Here is a 12546-nt window from a genome sequence, read left to right as displayed (position 1 = left end):
AATTCATCCCAAAGGTGTTTTATCGGGTTGAGGTCAGGACTCTGTGCAGGCCAGTCAAGTTCCTCCACCCCAAACTCGCTCATCCATGTCTTTATAGATCTTGCTTTGTGCACTGGTCCAAATCATTCGGTGGAGGGGGGGTTTGGTGTGGGGTTGTTTTTCAGGGGTTGGGCTTGGCCCCTTAGTTCCAGTGAAGGGAACTCTTAAGGTGTCAGCATACCAAGACATTTTGGACAATTTCATGCTCCCAACTTTGTTGGAACAGTTTGGGGATGGTCCCTTCCTTTTCCAACATGACTGCGCACCAGTGCACAAATCAAGGTCAATAAAAACATTAATGAGTGAGTTTGGGGTGGAGGAACTTGACTGGCCTGCACAGAGTCCTGACCTCATCCTGATAGAACACCTTTGGGATGAATTAGAGCGGAAACGGTGAGCCAGGTCTTCTCGTCCAACATCAGTGCCTGACCTCACAAATGCGCTTCTAGAGGAAAAGGTCAAACATTCCCATAGACACACTCCTAAACCTTGTGGACAGCCTTCCCAGAAGAGTTGAAGCAGTTATAACTGTAAAGGGTGGGCCAACTCAATATTGAACCCTACGGGCTAAGCCTGGGATGCCATTAAAGTGTGTGTGTGTGTGTATGTGTAAGTAAAGGCAGGCATCCCAATACTTTTGGTAAAATATATATTATATACACACACACACACACACACACACACACACGTACGTTCTAAGGTGCCTAAGGCTGGCCACACATTATACAATCTTATTGTACAATTTACCTTTACTAAAACCATATAATATGAGGTCAAACCTAAACACTTTCAATTTGTATGTAATAAGGCAAGCCCTTGCACTACATAGTTGAAGGTAAATCTAAAGGAAGTTGAACAACAAAATTGTATAATATATGGGCAGCTTAACTCATATTTATCCATACATATACCAGGGCCGATTTTATATTGGCCCTGGTATATGTATGGCCTACCCCCATGTATTTGGCGTGTGGGTGGAAACCCATGCAGGCACAGGGAGAACAAGCAAACTCTGCGCAGTTAGTGCCATGGTTGGGATTCAAAGCGATGACCCTATTGCTGCTAGGCAAAAAGGAGGAAGAGGAAGGTACTTTGAAATGCATCCCTTGACATCAGGTGGACTACACCAGCCATTGGCCATCCGTACTGGGTGGGGGTGAGGAAACCAGGGCACATCGTGCATGTCAGACTGTCAGAACAGCTACCTAGCCAGCAGCACGGTGATCCGGACTCTGTGTCTTCAGTGGCTCGTCCATCCAGCTGGACATGTTTGGGACAATGCTTTTACTACAGGCTCATCATCCTCTTTGTACATTCATGTTTCTCATGCACCTTTGTGAGTACACATCTTTTAATACTTTTTCATTAAAATTGGTTGCAACTTCCTATACAAGAGTGGTCATGCTGTCTCCCCTTCCCCTCATTTGCTAGGCAGAAGTGCTAACCACTTAGCCACTGTCCTGCTTCGTAAATGAGGTAAAGCTTCACTTTACAAAATACCCAATCGCATGCAAGAAAAAAAACAAACCGCATTTTTGTTTGCACATGGTTGGATGATGGAAGTCAGCAGGGCTTCCCCTCATTTACTAAGCTCTGGAGCGTCAGCACTTGCAAAGTGCACAGACTAGTTGCCTAAATCATCCCCATAGTGGACAGGAAATGTGTCTCCTGGGTAAAAGTTGTGACTAGTGTCTTGGTCACTTAACATATATTTAGCAACTGTGCCATTGTAAGGTCTTGTTCATAAGAATTATGCTTAGAAAGCAATTAGAACATGTACCACTTTGGCCTGTGGGGGGGCAGATATGTAAAACAAAACATTATGATAAATCTGACTCTACTGATGAGATTTGTGCACTTGAGATCTTGGATCTGCAGCTAAGCCATTATGATAGGTTTCTGCTCTCCCTGTTAAATTTACTTACAGTATATTATAGAGAATTCACTGGAATACACAAAAGTGGGCAGGTATAACACAACTGCCAGGGACATTTCACATTGGCATATTTAGGATTCGGCATCTGTGTCTCATTTTGGGGATTTCACTTTCTGTCCCATCAGAAAGCAACAACAAAAATCTCTCCCAAATCCTTGTCTTAGACAGCTGCTACTGAACAAGTGTCCTCGTTGGGAGATTTCCCCTCTATTCCTGTTCCAGTGACTACTTACAGCTTTAGATTTTTTCTTAGTTTTCAAGCCTATATACAGTTTTGTTATCTCTTGCAGTGTGTTCATGTGCTTTTGGCCAAGGGGCACCATCCATTATTAAGGGAGTGCCAACGAAACCCAATGCATCAAAAAAGTCACATAACCCTATTTGTCAATGCAGCACACCACAACAAGGATTGTGCTCTGCATTACAGTATATTGGGGCAGGCCTATCACGACAGGACAGGCAAAACAAGCAATTGCTTGGGGCCCCAGCCTCGCCGCCGCTTCCTATAAGCAGCAGCCTGTAGCGTAGCCGAGCTCTTCTTCCTTCCTCCTGGAGTCCGCGCAGTACAGGAGATTCAGTTTCCTGTTCCGGGCTGGACTGACAGGAAGTGCATACACTGAGTGCTCACTCCTTTTAAAGTGGTATTCCGGCCAAAATTATACATTTTAAATAAAAATACCCCTATAATACACAAGCTTAATGTATTCTAGTAAAGTTAGTCTGTAAACTAAGGTCTGTTTTGTTAGTTTATAGCAGTAGTTTGTTATTTTATAAACTTACAGCAGGCCGTGGCCATCTTAAGTGTGGGCATCTGAAGCCAGATTGTATTTCTTCCTGGATCTCATCCTTGCAGATCTCGCACATGCTCAGTGCAGCACAAGCAGTGTAATAGGTTTCAGGTCAGGTTTCCATAGCAATGGCAGTGTCAGAGGAAGTTGCCGCCCCTTCCCAGAAGGCATTGCAAACAGGAAATGATGCGATGGGCCACGGCCAGGGAGGAGGAAGTGAAAAATGAATAAAGCAGATATACAGTAGGTGCTGAGAAAAAAAATGTAAAAATATCCAATTCGTTTACAGTGCACAGTTTAGTGAGGGATGCTGAAGAGTTGTAAAAGTGGGTGGAACTCCACTTTAATGCGGCCGCCCGGGAACAGAAAACGGAATCTCCTGCAGCGCGGTAGGGAGGTGGGTTATAAAGAACACGTGGGGGGGGGGGGGGGGGGGCAGTCATCAAGACCCATTTAGTAATAAAAATATGGTAGCTTGCTGACCATAATAAAAACAATTACCATGGCTTTCTTTCCATTTTCTTTTTTTACCATCCCATTTCCATCTTCTTGCTTCTTTTCTGAATCAGGTAATATTTATTAAAGCTTTTTGCAAAAATTTACAAAGCAGAAAAAAGACTCTACTGTAGAGTCTTTTCTCTGCTTTGGAAATGTTTGCAAAAAGCTTTAATACATATTACCTGCATGTGGGGGGGGGGGTCGGGCCCCCAAATTCCTTCAAACGGCCCTGTATTGGGGTGCCATTTGCAATGAGTGGCAAATCACACGTACTGCAGATAGAGCGGGTGCATTGTTGTACCAACACACAAATGTGTATAGGGATTTAAATGTTCTTTAAGACAAATACAGAGAGAAAATGTCCCAAGCAGGGACACAGACAGCATTAAGGGCCAATTCACACTATACGCGGTGAGAGATGTTTATCTCTTTATTTTAGTAAATCATCTGTCTCGGCAGAGACACACAGGAAACAATTGTCTCCTATGTGCCCTATTCATGCTTCAATGCAGCCTAGCACTGTGCTAAAATGCATACATGCTGCATTTTATGGCAGTGAATTGGCCCAAACCGTACTGCAATGTTGGGTAGCGTACTGCACTACCTGGCATTGCAGTGAATGAAATGTATCTTTTGTACACTTCAAATAAAGCTCCAACAGAACAAAAAAAAATGGAGCAGTGCAATGCACTGAATTGTACACCACACTGCCCCCTACCACAGCTGGCAATGGAGAGCTGCTGCATTGGTAAAGTTCCGTGGCAGCTTTCCTAATAGTGTGAATCCACCCTAAAACAATATTACAAACATTACATTATACAGATCCTACTTTTTTTTTTTTTCAGTGCATTTCATTCCTGATGATTGGGGAGTGCACAGACCTCTTAACATGATGGCTGTATTAGCTTAGTATGAAATAATTAAAAGTCAGCTTGGACGCTTCCATCATTGGTCGGGATCCGACCTTGGGCTCCCATTCTAGGGTACCTTGTTTGATGAAAGCAACCTAACCAGAGCCAGTGAGTTCTAGAAATTAAATTCACATTTAATCACATTGGACTTTAATATTGTGAAAAGCCAGCGCTCCACAACTACACTTCTTGAGCAATACAAATCTAGTTTGGCTTTAGATGCTCTTTAACCCTCCTGGCGGTATTCCCGAGTGTGGCTCGGGGGTTAAACTTCGGTACCATTAGTGGTAACCCCGAGCCACACTTGGGATTGAATTGCAGAATCCTGGTACAGCGTACTTACCTTTTTACCAGGATCCTGCGATGTCCCCCGCTGTGTCCTCCGCCCGATGCTTTGTGTGTCAGGCTCTGTTCCCTGCGAGCATCGTGACCCATGGGGGCGGAGCCTGGTGGCAAATTCAAAACGTAAAAAAATACATATCACATACAGTACACTGTAATCTTACAGATTACATTACTGTATCAAATCATTTCTCCTCCCTAGTGCTTTGTCCAATGCCCTGCATGCACTTTTATATTATATACACTGTTCTTTCTGCCTAGAAACTTGAGAATGTCCATGGCAACCAAAAAGTGTCCCTTTACGTCAAAAGTGGTTTTAGACCAGCTAGAAAACAGAGATAGTAAATTCCAATCACTTGCGATAGTGATTTGTGGGGAAATTCATTTTTTAATTATTATTTTATATACTTATTTATAGTCATTTATTATAATTTATGATTTCGTGTTTCAAACTTTATCATACCCAGGATGTCTACTAGATTCTTGTTTTGGACAGATTTAAGTGAGTTATTACTAAGCATTACAGGCCTACAATGTAAAATGCAAAATTTCAATGCAAAACAATGTATCGCTTTCAGATGCAAAAAAGAGGGCATGCAAGGTTTTAATCAATCTATTTATAAGTTTTAAGCCAATGTGGGCATATTTAGGCATATCTTTTAACATTGCTTTTAATAAGGCCCTTTCAGAGTTTGTTTCAATCTGATTTTATTAATTTTTCTAAACAAAATGATAATAAAACATCTAAATCTTTCAGCGTTTAAACATTGGGGAGCGCCAGGACAAATTGCCCTGTGTGATTGTACCAGCAGTCCAATTTCTTTCCTTCCTGTTTTAAATACACCATCTATGTATTTTCTGTATTTACATCACTAATTCTGATAACGCTTAGGATACTTTTCTATCAAACCGTTGGGAGTCTAGATAGCCTAATCCCTAGTGGCAGAATAAAAGGTAGTTCATCATTTGGGAGGAACATCTCACAAAGAAGCTGCTTAACAGCTCACATCAAAATGACTTGATTGTATTACCATCTGTGAAACTGTTTTATGCTGTTAGCCAAGGGCATCATAGGTTCCTTTGCGTGAAAAAAAAAACGGAATACATTTGGAATTCCCTGGTTAAATTAATGTTCTCTGGAGAGATGTGGATTAAAAAGGCAGCAAAGAGGATACAAACTCATTAAAAAGTTTTGATGTCAAACCTACAAACTGTTCTGAATCTTCCTGTTAATTCTGAGTGACATATTAATAATGGGATGTAAGGTCTGTTCACTCTATTAGAATTCGGCTCCAAAACAGGAAACAAATTTAAAGTCATCCTGTGCTTCACCCATGCAGAACACAGCAACAGGTTTGCTAATTTGGATGCCACCCTGCTGGTTATACTCCTCTTCTGTTATTCCTCCAATGCCCGGTTCACCCAATGAAGAGATCAATCCTATGTGAGCTATGTCACTAGGGCTCTCTCTCCACTCTATGTGACAGTGTAAGGCCAGGTGATAGGACGCTCAAACACACATCACATCTTCATCGAAATAATGGGAGAGTCACAAGCTTGCCCATACACAAAGTATTTCTTTACACTGTAAGATACATATGTCAAAAACAAGGCCCACAGACTGAATCTGGTCCGCCAGGCCTTGTAATGTGACCCTCGGACCCAGTTTTGCACCTGGAACATGGCAGAATACCATTCCGCCTCCTCCAGCTCTCTCCCTTTGCTCCCACTCCCCACTGCCACTTGCAAACACAGAAAACTTTAGTGTTTACAAGGGACAACTTTGCTCTCAGCGGTTCCTGGATTTAATAGCGCCCTGCACACAGTCACAGCGGGTACAGATCTCCAGAATCTGAAAGAGAGAACAATCTCCCTGCAAGGTGAGGCAGAGCCATCTACACAGGGAGGTACTAGAGTCAGGCCAGGTAGGAAAAAGAGATGCAAGGAAGTTTTGGGTAATGAGTTGGGGTTGTATACTGTGCATAACACACCCCTGAAATCTGCATTCTGTATGTAGAGTACTTCTGAACTCTGTACATAGCGCACCCTATACTCTGCAGTCTGTGCATGGGACACCCCTGGAACTTCGCTCTGTATTATATGGAGTTTGACACTCCTGCTGCAGAGAGTGCATGGGGCAATGGACAAGCAAACAGTAAGGCTCGGTTCACACTGGAACCCGCTGCAGATCGCACAGGAGCGCTGTGCGTCCCTGTTCCCCGTTTCAGGGCCGAATCTATGCCTGAATTCGGCCCTGAAACAGAGCCAAAGACGCACGTTTCTGTGCAGTGCGCTCTGCAGCCGCAACGGAGATATGTGAACCGACTCCATAGGGAGCCAGTCACATTCTCCTGCTATGCGAATTACATGCGGGAAACCCGCATGTAATTCGCATAGGTGTGAATCCAGCCTAAGTGAGTAAAACCAGCAGGGATAGAGGGGGACAGGTAGTCTAAGTTCTCTGAACCACTTAAAGGTAAACCTGCAGAAATATATATTACTTTAAAGCAAGCCCTCCGACATACATGTAGATGTTTGCTGGAATCCCACAGTAACCCTTAAAACCTGGGCTGTTCTACTATGCAAATCCTCAGCTTTTAAACTCAAAATTATACCAGCTATCTTCTACAAAGCTACAGTTGTACATGGGATCCCTCTGGCTTTATCACTGAGTTTTAAATGTATATCTCTCAGAACTCTATTCAGCAATGTTAAAATGCCTGCCTCCTTTTGTATATTTTGAGAGCTCCTGCCTGTTGCAAGGACAAGGATATATACTCATTTTGGAAAGGCCACCCAGATGTCCACCTCCATACTCTCGTGGATGGACCAGTGCACACGCCAGCTGGGATTGTTCTTAAAATGATATTTCTGGCTGAGTATTTAGCCAGAGGATCACAACGCTATAATCCTACTCCTGCCCCTGATGAAGAGAGTCTTCTTAAAATGCATTGGACAGTTCCCACCTAATTCAATTGTTTTATTACTTATGGTGTGACAAGTAGGGGAGGGCTTACGTTTGTACACAGAGTTGGTGCTTTAAAGTGACCCATACAATGTCAGCCACGATGTTGTATATTGTTTCATATTAATGATTGTTAAAATAAAAAAGCATTGTTTTTATAAAAATTTGGTTTAATTATAATGGTATATGCCCAATGTAATTTCAGTTTGTCAATCAACTGATTGACATGGCTGTTGATGTCATTGTCACCTGTGGACAGATTCTCCCACCTGAGCTGTGGATCTCTGCAGCTCCTCCAGAGTTACTATGGGCCTCGTGGCTGCTTTTCTGATGAATGCTTTCATTGCCCGGCCTGTCAGTTTAGGTGGACGGCCATGTCTTGATAGATTTGCAGTTGTGCCATACTCTTTCCATTTTCTGATGATGGATTGAACAGTGCTCCATGAGATGTTCAAAGCTTTGGATATTTGTTTTATAACCTAACCCTGCTTTAAACTTCTCCACAACTTTATCCCTGACCTGCCTGGTGTGTTCCTTGGCTTTCATGATGCTGTTTGTTCACTAAGGTTCTCTAACAAACCTCTGAGGGCTTCACAGAACAGCTGTATTTATACTGAGATTAAATTTCACACAGGTGGACTCTATTTACTAATTTGGTGACTTCTGAAGGCAATTGGTTCCATAGATTTTGGTTAGGGGTATCAAAGTAAAGGGGGCTGAATACAAATACACGCCACACTTTTCACATATTTATTTGTAAAAAAAATTGAAAATCATTTATCCTTTTCCTTCCACTTCACAATTATGTGCCACTTTGTGTTGGTCTATCACATAAAATCCCAATAAAATACATTTACGTCTTTGGTTGGAACATGACAAAATGTGGAAAATTTCAAGGAGTATGAATACTTTTTTCAAGGCACTGTATATAGATCAGACCAAAATGAGGGACAAAAGAAGGTGGTAAGGGATAAAAGGACATTTTTCCAAATCAGGGACAGTTGGGAGCTATATGTATTGTCATTAGGGATGAGCTTCGTGTTCGAGTCGAACCCATGTTCGACTCGAACATCGGCTGTTCGATCGTTCGCCGAATTGCGAACGATATGGGCCGTTCGCGCCAAATTCGTGTGGCGCGTCACGGCCCATAATTCACTGCAGCATCGCAGTGCATTGCTTGCTGATGATTGGCCAAGCATGCACTATGACCCGCATGCTTGGCCAATCACAGCGCCGCCTTAACAGAGAGCCATAATTGGCCAAAGCCAAGGAGGCTTTGGCCAATTATGGCTCAGGGGATTTAGTACACGCCCCACACTATATAAGGCCGCCTGCACGGCGGCCCTGTGCAGTGTGTTCCGGTGTGCTTAGAGAGAGAGAGAGACAGTGTCATTTTTCATTTGAGTTAGCTAGATTAGGCAGGACAGTCAGTCAGTTAGCTGCACTTAAAGTGTATTGTCTATATATATGCATCCCAAGTGTTGCATATATATATATATACACTGTATTCAGTTTAGCTAGATCCGTTCCTGTTATCTTCTAGACTATTTACATTTAGTGCAGTGCGTCCTGCTCACAGTGTTCAGCTAGATCCGTTCCTGTTATATTCCTACTGACAGGCAGGCTTGTCTTGTTACAGTATTTTGAAGAAAATTACTGGTGTTCTTTTGATCCTATTAGTACCACAGTCAGGCAGCTAGACTATTTACATTTAGTGCAGTGCGTCCTGCTCACAGTGTTCAGCTAGATCCGTTCCTGTTATCTTCTTACTGACAGGCAGGCTTGTCTTGTTACAGTATTTTAAAGAAAATTACTGGTGTTCTTTTGATCCTATTAGTACACTAGTCAGGCAGCTAGACTATTTACAGTTAGTGCAGTGCGTCCTGCCCACAGTGTTCTGCTAAACCTACAAGTAAGTGGGGTGCGTCCTGCTCACAGTGTTCAGCTAAACCTACAAGTTAGTGGGGTGCGTCCACCTCACAGTGTTCAGCTAAACCTACAAGCTAGTGGGGTGCGTCCTGCTCACAGTGTTCAGCTAGATCCGTTTCTGTTATCTTCTTACTGACAGGCAGGCTTGTCTTGTTAAAGAAACAAAAAAGTGTAGCGCTATACTGTATCAGTTAGCAGCATCAAAAATGTGCTAGGGTGACGAACAGTGTATACCAAAAGTTATATTAGACCATATGCGAAAGTACAGTGAACCATTAAGAAATCTAATATTCCAAAAGGGACATCTGTTCACATATCAGCTATACTTTATCGGTTAACACCATCACAATGTGTCAGGATGACAAACAGTGTGTATAAACAATTGAATTAATATTTGACCTCATACAAGAGGATAGTACATCCGTGAGAAATCCAATATTCAAAAGAGGACCTCTGTTAGCATATCCTCTATAATAAAACAATGTGAATCAAATGTGCATCACACAAATTAAAAGTCATACATAAGCATGTGTGGATAAGAGTATATAATAAGTCTCTGAGGTGGGGACAGTTCATATAATCAAATGGAGACTTCTTGGAGCATAGGTATCTATCTCAAAATGACATTTGTTGCTGGATTCCTCCAGTGATCAGCCTGGTGTAATAATATAAAATGCCCTTACCGGACGCGGTGGACTCACAGGCCGTACAGCGGTGAGTCATACGAGCTTGAACCGTGTACCACGGTAGAGTTATAGTTGTTCCTGGTCCACCATCAGGTGATCTTGATAGAAAACTCCAATCATAAACGGTCTCCCGGTTCGTCCTCCAACACTCACTTTGGTCTCCGACAATTCAGGACAGGGACAATAGGAGAAGAAAGGCTCCACATAGTGTGAATTCCGAAAGGATTTTATTGCATAAAAAATTCCAGCATAAAAAATTCCAGATAAAAGCAAAATTTATAAAAACATGAAAAAATGTAGTAAGCGCAGTAGATAAATGGTTTGAGGTAGCGTCCTACACCCTTTTTTTTTTTTTTTTGACGCGTTTCGTCTGAGAAGACATCAACTGGGGTACAGCTCACCTCTCATCTTCTGCGCTATTTAATAGAAAGTGCTCGAAATTGCATTGGGGACACCTGTGCGGCGTGACTTCCGGGTTTGCATCACGTGGGGATATTTTTAGTCAGCTGACTATCTATCTAACCTATCACCAGATGGCTTCCAGATCCAAACCAAACCTCGGTTTGGATCGTCCATATAGCCAATTAGAATCAGGCGATGTGGACATGTGATCACCGCGCTCGCGTGTCACAACCTTATGACGCGGAGCGCAGTACATTCCTCCTGGCTGGCTGGCTATTCTTAGACCTATGCGTCACCGCGTATCTACGCGGTGACGTCATGCGTCGAAACATCCCTCTCATTTAATTGCAATGCATCTAGCAAAGAAGGACCGCTCATCGCGCAGGCGCAACAGCGCGAGACGTCTCATCCACCTGAAACCTCCAAAGACCGGCGCTGCAAATAGGCACCAATTGGAGACGTTTCCTTACTCCGTCAGCCACTCATATTGTTCCTTATGTTTACCAGGATAATCAGACACAAATCGAATAGATTGTTTCACATCCAAAAACAATAAAATCATTGGGGCATCGGAGTAATATAAATGCACAGACCAATAGAATCATCGAGGGGAATTTTTAAATGTGGAACCATAATAGTCACGACACACATGTTAACCCCTATTTACGGTCATCCATCATAGATGTTTTAAATAATACCGTTATCTTAAAGATATTATATTATATTTAGTACAGTATTTAAGTAAGTAAGTATAATCCAAAAAAGGGGAGGAAGGGAAAGAAAAGGGAGGAATAATCCCAAACCAAACAACGAAACGAACAGTCGTTATTAAAGGAATTGGTTATTATAAATTTAGTATAGTAGAGATAGCAGAATCTAATGGAGATAATAGAATCTGATCCTCAATAGGATACCTACGGACAATCTAAAAAATATATATAAATATCTGGGTAAAACAAATAGAAGAGGGGAACATAGTAAGAATCATTAGGACTGATTAATAAACGCATTGATATCCCACTCGATGTTTAAACCGTGAGGTACATAGCATTTAATTTGGTGTATCCACCAAGTTTCAAGTTTCGAGACCCCCCTTATGCTAGATTCTCCTCTCCAATGTGGAATAAACCGATCTATGACCTGGAAAATGGTCCCTGCTGGGTTACGGTCATGATGTAGTGCATAATGTTTTGGAACACTATGGTTAGTTTTACCTTTTTTGATTGCTGTAATGTGTTCCTTTACCCTAGTGGTGAAATTCCGTATTGTCCGACCAATATATTGTTTTTTACACGGGCATGTAATGAGGTATACAATATATGGGGTTTTGCATGTAGCAAATTGTTTCATTTTATATTCTTTGCCTGTGGTGGTGGAGTTGAAAATTTCTATTTTCCGCGCCTGACACACATTCCATTTGCACACTGTACATCTTCTGCAAGGATAGAATCCCTTAATGTCATGAAAGAATGATATCTTATTTGGGGGATCTATCACATTAGGTGCGATTTGTCCCTTAATTGATGGAGCACCCCTGAATATAGTCGCTGCCTGTTCAGGTAGCACTGGGCCCAGAATGGTATCACTTTTCAATATTTTCCAATGTTTTTTAATAATGTCTCTAACTTGTTTGTATTGGGTGGAGAAATTCGTAAGGAAAGACCACTTATGTTTGGAATCTCCGTGTTTTATAGGTTTTTCTGATTGAGCAACCAATAGAGAGGCCCGGTCCATTTGGGCTACCTGTAGGATCTCCTTAGAAATAAGGGAATTATCATAACCTTTTTCGCAGAAACGTGTTTTTAAAATTTCAGCTTGTAGGAAGTAGTCCGAAAGGTGAGAACAATTTCTCCTTATTCTCACCAGCTGGCTTTTTGGAATGGATTTAAGCCATAACTCATGATGGCAGCTATCGGTCGGAATGTATCCGTTCCGATCCGTAGCCTTGAAATATGTTTTAGTTTCCAAAAGTCCATTATTGGATATGATCTCTAAATCCAAAAAATGAATCCTGGACGAGCTGGCTTCGTATGTCAAATGGATGCCTCTC

This window comes from Aquarana catesbeiana, linkage group LG05 (genome assembly GCF_042186555.1).
Source record: "Aquarana catesbeiana isolate 2022-GZ linkage group LG05, ASM4218655v1, whole genome shotgun sequence".
NCBI lineage: Eukaryota > Metazoa > Chordata > Amphibia > Anura > Ranidae > Aquarana > Aquarana catesbeiana.
Note: the sequence above shows the minus strand (reverse complement) of the source record.